We start from the raw sequence: 7820 nt of genomic DNA, 5'->3' as shown, positions 1-7820 counted from the left end.
ACCCAGTGCCTTGATATATTCCCATGAGCCATATATTTGCTGATAAACCTGTTTTTAAAAGAGAGGGAGAGAAGAAAGAAAGAGAGGACACAGAGAGAGAGACAGAGAAAGAGAGAATTTTTCACTTTTGTTTGGAATTTATCCTCCAAGATACTTTTATACGGAGACAACAGATACAGAATGAAGTGTTTAAATATTACATAAAAAATCCAGAATTGTATGATGGTAAATTTTATTCCTAGTAGATGGTTTTACTTTTGTCTCATAATTTATTTGAAATTTCTGCATTCTATTTTAGTGAAAACATATTTGAATCTATATTTTATAATATAAATAATTATTTTGTATCTATAAACTCTATAAACCTCAGCATGTACCCCCAAACCCAATTTCTACACCCCAGGCCCCATTATTTTTCTAATTTAAAGACAAGATAGGTTGCAGAATTGGACACAGGAATAATTGTATACTCTGGGATTAATGGCCTATAATTTCAAGAGTAGTAATAATTGCTAAAATAACTACTATATGCCAGACACCATGCTAAGTGTTTTGCATGATATGTTTTGCTTGTTTAAAAGGCAGAATTATAGAGAGGGAGAGGGAGAGGGCAATGTGCTATAAGCTCTGTTGGCCAATGCGAGGTCAAATAGGTCAAAAACAGAGTTTAAACATTATATTTAACAATGTTCAGTTACAGATCTGCTGGATCACTCCCAGAAGGCTGCAATGGTCGGGGTTGGGCCAGGCTGAAGCCAGGAGTGAAGAATCCCATCTAGGTCTCCCATGTGGATGCAGAGACCCAAATATTTGAACCATCCTTCACTGCTCTGCCAGGCGCATTAGCAGAAGCTGGGTCAGATGCAGAGCAAATGGGACTGGAAATTACCATGATTTGGGGTGCTGGCATCTGCAAGTGGTGGCTTAACACACTGCACCACAACACTGACCCCTGGATTGCCTCATTTAATCCTCACAAGAACCTTGTGCAGAGGATGACAATTTTTAACCCATGTCTTAGATAAGATGCTTGAACTTAATTAAATATTTGTCCAAGATACACATTACTAAGTAAATGACTCACACTCAGAGTGTCTGGATCAAAAAGCATATAATCAAGCATTCCACTCTATGAGATACAATGACTTGTCACAGTCGCTATTTAACTACAGATTTTTTTCTTTCTATTTTTAACTCATATGGTATTTTATTCTACAATTCTATCTTAAAATTTTCACATATATTTTGAGAGTTAATGAGAGAACACTATCCTCAAAAATGTATCTTAGATTAGCAATTAATGATACTTCAAATTAAATCCGATGATGCTTTATCTTTATTGGTAACAAGAAACAACAGCAACTGTAGGTGCCAACAACTGCGTCTTCTATGAAAGTTTGCAAAGAGTGCGCTTACCCTCATCAGTAACGGCAAAGCAACACCTTGAATTCTTTCATTCAAGGTTCACAGTATGTTCACACAATATATGAAAAAAATGTTGATCTGAAAGAAACCCATGGGCCAGTGTTGTGGTGTAGTGGGTTAAACCACTGCCTGCAGTGCTGGCATCCCATATGGCTGACCCACTTCCAATCCAGAGCTCTGCTAATGTGCCAGGGAAAGCAGCAGAGGATGGCCCAAGTCCTTGGGCCCCTGCCACCCAACGTGGGAGACCCAGGTGAAGTTCCCAGCTCCTGGTTTCAGCCTGGTCCAGTTCTGGCCATTGTGGCCATTTGGGGAGTGAACCAACAGATGGAAAATTTCTCTCTCTGCCTCTCTCCCTCTATCACTCTCTCTCTCTCTAACCCTGCCTTTAAATAAATATATAAATCTTTAAAGAGAAAAAAAAGCATTCATGTGTGCACTAATGGTTAAAAAAAAAAACATTCTGGGTAAAGTTTTTAATGTAACAAACTTGTTTCAAAGACTTCCATAGAAAATTGTCACTGAATTGGCATAAAACAACAATTATATATATATATATATGAAAAATAGAACTTCATCAAAAATGTTCTGATATTTGTTATATGTTAATTATTTCCAATTTTTTAGTGTACTTAGATCAATTCTAATCCAATAAATGTCCATAAAAGTAAAATACATTATTTTTAAGGTAGATGGTATAATATGTATTTATTAAATATTGTTAAATATTTCATTTGAATTCTATTTTTTACTTATTTGACCTAGTATGGGCCAACTAAGCTTATAAAATTAGTGTAATTTTTCATATTTCAGTTATTACATCTTCTATTTTATACTACATTATTCATAACTGTGCTTTTTGAGAATTATATGGTTTTGGAGGGTCCCATTTAATAATTTAGGTGTTGATATCAATCCTGTTTGCTATTAATATTGATACTTTTTACTTTTTATTGGTTCTATTTACCTCATATATTTTTGCTCATATTTTTACATCCAAAATCCTTAGGTGTATACTTTGTTTTCTATTCAGTTTTTATTAATTTAGGAAACTAATTCTATTATGAAGGAATCTGTAGGATGCACAATTTAATCTTTAGACCTTATAAAAGAGATGGCTAACATTTTTTCTGTAATAGCATAGCCAAAATAAGAACTTAAATAATAATCTCATAGCTAGATTCACTTCGCCATCAGCCAAGTATACAGTAAGTAGAAAAAACCTCCCTTTCAGACCAAAGGGAAAGAAAGTTTTAAAGTGAGAATATAATTTTCCTCATTGGCATTGTCTACCTTAGAAAAACTACTACAGAACTTGCCTGTGACTATAGACTTGTAGTTCAGGCCACCGAAGATTAGAGATGGGAAACGGGCACTCCCTTGACTTGCATCCTCTGGTCTGCTTTAACACAAACCAGGAGGAAAAGAAAGCTCGGCATCAGAAGCAATGGGTGGCAGGCCTATTAATGGCTGATCTGTACAGTGATCTGCCCTCAAGGAGACCCAACAGGCCAGTCCACTGCAGTGGCTTTCAAGGTGGTAAGCCTGGGCTTCAGCAGAAGTCAGCTTGTGAAGAGCCCTGGCAGCTCTGCCAAGAGTTGGATCACTGGAAATGGACCTGCCCTGGAGTCGAAGGATGCCCAGGTCAGAGCCACAGATCTTATTGGCTCTAAGCTGAAAAGCCCTTCACTCAGCCCAACTTCCAAAGGGACCACTGCAGCTGAGGGGATGGTCAAGTAGGGTCAGCAACATTGCAGGCAGAACTGTAAATTTCTTGTTAGAGATGCCACCTGCCTATACCTGGCCAGCTCTCCTCCCAGGCCAGCCAAGTAATGAAAGTCAACAGAGTGCCTTCCCCTAGGAGGTTCACACCTCCCTTAGGATATACCCCATGTGAAGAGATAGATAGGTCTGGGCCTCTGAATTTACAAGGCCTAAAGCCCACCAGATTATTATCAAGCCCCTTCTATCAGGTTCTATTTGCCTCTCAATCAGAAAACTTAATTGTAGCTTAGACAGCACCTTTCTTAGCTCCTCTAATAATGACTCTGTCCTTTGTTCTAGGCCCTGTCTAGTGCACTTGGGCCTCATTCCTTTGTAATCATAACCTCTACTCTACCACCAATGGCTCTACTCCCAACCTGTGTGTACTGATGGTCCTCTTCCCCACTTAATGCTGTATAATTGTTCAAACCTGGTAAATGCCACTTCTAGGATCATTGGTTACTATCCTCACTCTGTCTTTTATGACCTTGTCTAAATATGATCAGAGTCGGCAAACTTGGAAGGCTTCCATAGCCTTGGCAACTCATGACGACAGCCTAGGGTGGTTACTGGCGCCATAAACTAGAGTGTCAATTTGTTGGGTCAACAACAGGAGCCACTGTACACTTGCTCCTCATGTGGGATCTCTGTCCTTAATGTGCTGTACATTGTGATTTAATGCTATAACTAGTACTCAAACAGTATGTTTCACTTTGTGTTTCTATGTGGGTGCAAACTGTTGAAATCTTTATACTAAATTGATCTTCTGTATATAAAGAGAATTGAAAATGAATCTTGATGCAAATGGAAGGGGAGAGGGAGCGGGAGAGGGGAGGGTTGCGGGTGGGAGGGAAGTTATGGGGGGGGGAAGCCATTGTAATCCATAAGCTGTACACTGGAAATTTATATTCATTAAATAAAAGTTAAAAAAAAATAATTAATTTTATCTCCTTTTAATTTGTAGTTACGACATAACTGTAATTGAAAATGCCAGATTAGCTGTCATATTTTAATGCTTCCTTCATATTTTCAAGGTTTTATATAAAGATATTCACCAATTTAAATTGCTCCCCAATATTCTTATGCTTTCTCCCTACTCTCTTATTTGAAATAAGATGTTAAACTTGGTTGAGTATAGTTGAAGCAATTTTACATTTTGTAGCATTTTTTTTTGTGAGTTACATATAACAAGGGCATTTGATTTTATAATAGGAGTTACCAGTCACATAGACTCCATTAATTATTCCAATAATCTCTTACTAGTTTAACTCAAAATAGTTTCCCATTTTAGAGTTCCTAATTAGGCACCAAATCTTGATTGACTAGAATTTATTTTTGAGGAGGATTTTTCAAAAAGAATTTATGATTTCTATATGCTCTGAATATATTGTGTTGATTTGGGGATTAATTGACACTTTTATCATTATAATGTTTTTCCTCATCACTGATAGTACTTTTTGTGTTAAGTCTATTTTGTTATTAAAATTGCCACACCAACATTATTGATACTTTAATGATACAAGATTTTGCCATTCATTTAGTTTTTTTTTTTTTTAAATAGAAATTTCTTTATTTAAAATTGCTTGGCTTTTTTTTTTTTTTCTGTGAAACTACAAGTTTACAAGCCCGTGTTTCCCACCCCCACCCATCACACTCCCAGCCTGTCCTGCAGTTCTGCCCAGTTCCTTGACGGGAGACGTTCCTGCTGACAGTTTTCTCAAACCCTGAGGATGTCTGATGGGATCACATGGTAGGGTTCAGGCCAAGGACCGGACAGTGCTGATTCTACATCCCCCCATACCTGGCTTTTTGCAACTTCCCTCTTCTCCCCACCCCCTTGATTTTGGCGTGAGAACAAAAAAGATAACATTTCTGGGGAAACTGAGGGAGATACACACATATAAGCACCCAACCCATATCTAACATATTTGGTAATAACCCTCTCCACGATTCGTTCACCTCCAATTTGCAAATAGTAGCTTTAAAAAAAAAAATTAAAGATGCATCTAAGGGGAAGTTGGCATGTTCAAATGCCTCAAAATCACTGAGTCCAGACCTGCCCAGGGGTTGTGGGAAGGAGGAGATAAGGAAGACAGCAGGGCCAGCACCTCAGTGCCTCAAACCGGAAGCACCAGCGACCCACTCGCACCAGCAGGCAGCACCACGGTGCCCTGCAAAACTCCCTTCTGAATGGCCAGGCCTGGCACGGGGGGCCCTTTCACCAATTCTGCTTGTTCCCCTTTCTCTTACCAGAACCCCTTTGGCTGCTATCACCCCTAATATGGGAAAGCGAGAAATAAAATTTAAAAAAAATACATATATATCTATATATCTATATCTATATCTATATATATATATATCTTTACATATATAAAAACCTACTTCCCCAAACTAAATTAAAAATTAAGAACCAACAACATAAACAAACCAAAAAAAATCAGAAACAAAATAAAAATTACAGATGGATCCTAGGGCTTCTTTTTCTCTCAAAAAAAAAAAAAAAAAGTTCAACCCCAAAGCCCAGTCAAGAATTCCCTAAAAAAGCAGAAACTCCCTCCAAGGTAAATATTTAAGATGAGCTGCAAATGAGGTGATAAAGCCATCTGGAGGGGCAGGGTGGGAATGCACGGGGTGTGTGTGTGTGTGTGTGTGGCCCATGTCCTCTGCCCAGTCATGTCCCCATTTTTGGCATCTCTGGTAGGGCAGGGCAGCCGTCTCCACAGATTCCAGAGCATATAAGTGGGGTGGGGAAGAAGGGAAAGTGTGTGGGGGGGTGTTGCTCAGAGGAACAGAATAGTTGAATGTGGGTGTGTGTGTGTGTGTGTGTGAGAGAGAGAGAGAGAGGAGAGGTGGGAGAAAGGAGAAAAAGGGGTCTGAAATATAGGTTTCTGTGTATGAAAGGGGGGAGAGAAAAAAAGAGAGGAGGAAAAATCGAGGAGACAGACCCCACTTTCCCATCAGGGGCCCCATTCTCTCTGTCTCGTGGTCAGCACCCCAAGCACTGAGAGTCTTGTTGGGAGGGAACAACCCCATCTGCCCTCCTCTGTCTTGTGCTTCTGTGTTTGGGGTTTGTCCTCCGGATGCCCACGTCCTCTTCCCAAGTCGCCTGGTGACAGCCCCCACTCCCTGACCCTGAGGGGTGAGATCAGTTGAAGGTGTCGGAGGGAACACTCCCTGGTCCCTCTGTTGGGGATGACACTGAGAATGGGGTCACGGCCTCCTGCCTGCTGTCATTTGCCCTCATTTCCCGAGGGCTGTACGTCTGGCCTCCCCCGAGTTTATCCCCGTAGGCCCCAGGCCCCATCGAGTGTTGGAGTGATTCCACCTGGGAAGCAGAATAGGAATCTCCATTGAGCCTGGGCATCCCCAGAAAAATGTCCCCGGATCCTGAAGATTGAGGGAGCCGCCAGAGCCTGCAGAGGAAGGAGGTGTTGGAGAGCTGGTGTGGCTGTGGCCTCCCTGGGTGACTGACACGGCGGTCTTGACAGCATGGATGTTCCCTTCCTCTTGGGACTTTCGGATATTTTTCTTACAGCGACTCCGCTTGTTGCCAAACCAGTTGGAGACCTGAGAGAGGATGATGCCGCGCTTCTTGGCCAGCTCCTCCTTGGCCTCCTTGCTAGGGTGTGGGTTACTCAGGTGCGAGTAGAAGTACTCCTTGAGGACCTCAGTGGCCTGTTTGCTGAAGTTATGTCGTTTCCGTCTGACATCCAGGAAGTGGGAACGCAGGATCATGACGGCTTCGCAGGTGCTGTGCTTAAGCTGCATCTGGATGGCGCTGAAGTTGCGATGGAGGATGCTCCCCATGCGCTCCATCTCCTTGGGTGCCACGGCCGCGTGTGGCTCTGCTTCCGCAGCAGGTTCATGACATGATCGTGAACTCATTACATGCCTGCGCATACTTCTCGAGCTCTGAATGGTAGATGTGACGGATCTGGGCAAGTCTGCAGCCAGAGTCCGAGTGTTCGATGGAGTTGTCAGGGGACACGCCGCACCCCAGGCCGCAGCGGCTGCAGCTGCTGCTACTGAGCCCCCTCCATTCTCTGGCCCAGCCACACCCTCTGCCGGAAGCATGTTGTCCAAGCGCATCAGCTGTGGGTCCACCGGCTCCTCCTCTTAGGAGCTTCGGATGCTGAGGCCGGCTTTCTCCTTGATTTCACACAGGACGCTAAAGAGAGCAGGTTTCATTCGGTGGCAGTTTAGGACGTGTTTCTTGGCCTGGGCCTCGTCCAGGCTCTGGTCGGCGATGGTCATTATCTGCTGCAGAAGGTCCCCAATGTCTTGCTTCCCTCTGCCTCCCGGGACCCCCCGCTATCCCCACCAGGGTCTCTGCCACGGGGAGGCTCATCAGGGCCCCCAGGCTCCCCACCCACCAACCCCAGCCCCCCGCAGCCCCCGCCTGGAGCGGGCGGCCCCAGCAGCCACTCACTCGTCCATAGCTGGGGGGGCCTGAGACCCCCTCCCTGCTCCGCCCTTCCCCTCGCCTGGTTACTTCCCCCCCAAACTCGCCGGGGCCGCTGCTCCCTCCTCCCCAACCCCTGCCTGGCTCCCAGCTCCCCGGGAGTTCACCCTGGCACTGATGGGATGCCTGGGGTACCAGCTGGACCCCTACAGGAGACCCCAGCTCCCAG

At 43.4% G+C, this 7820-nt stretch overlaps 1 pseudogene; it reads right to left on the bottom strand.

Annotated features, from left to right (window-relative positions):
• Positions 1-6334: 6334 nt before the first annotated feature.
• On the bottom strand, positions 6335-7482 carry LOC133758373 (pre-B-cell leukemia transcription factor 2-like; annotated as a pseudogene).
• Positions 7483-7820: the final 338 nt, after the last annotated feature.

Source organism: Lepus europaeus, chromosome 4, assembly GCF_033115175.1.
Source record: "Lepus europaeus isolate LE1 chromosome 4, mLepTim1.pri, whole genome shotgun sequence".
Taxonomy (NCBI): domain Eukaryota; kingdom Metazoa; phylum Chordata; class Mammalia; order Lagomorpha; family Leporidae; genus Lepus; species Lepus europaeus.
The sequence above is the reverse complement of the archived record's forward strand: the minus strand, read 5'-3'. Positions and strand labels throughout refer to the sequence as shown.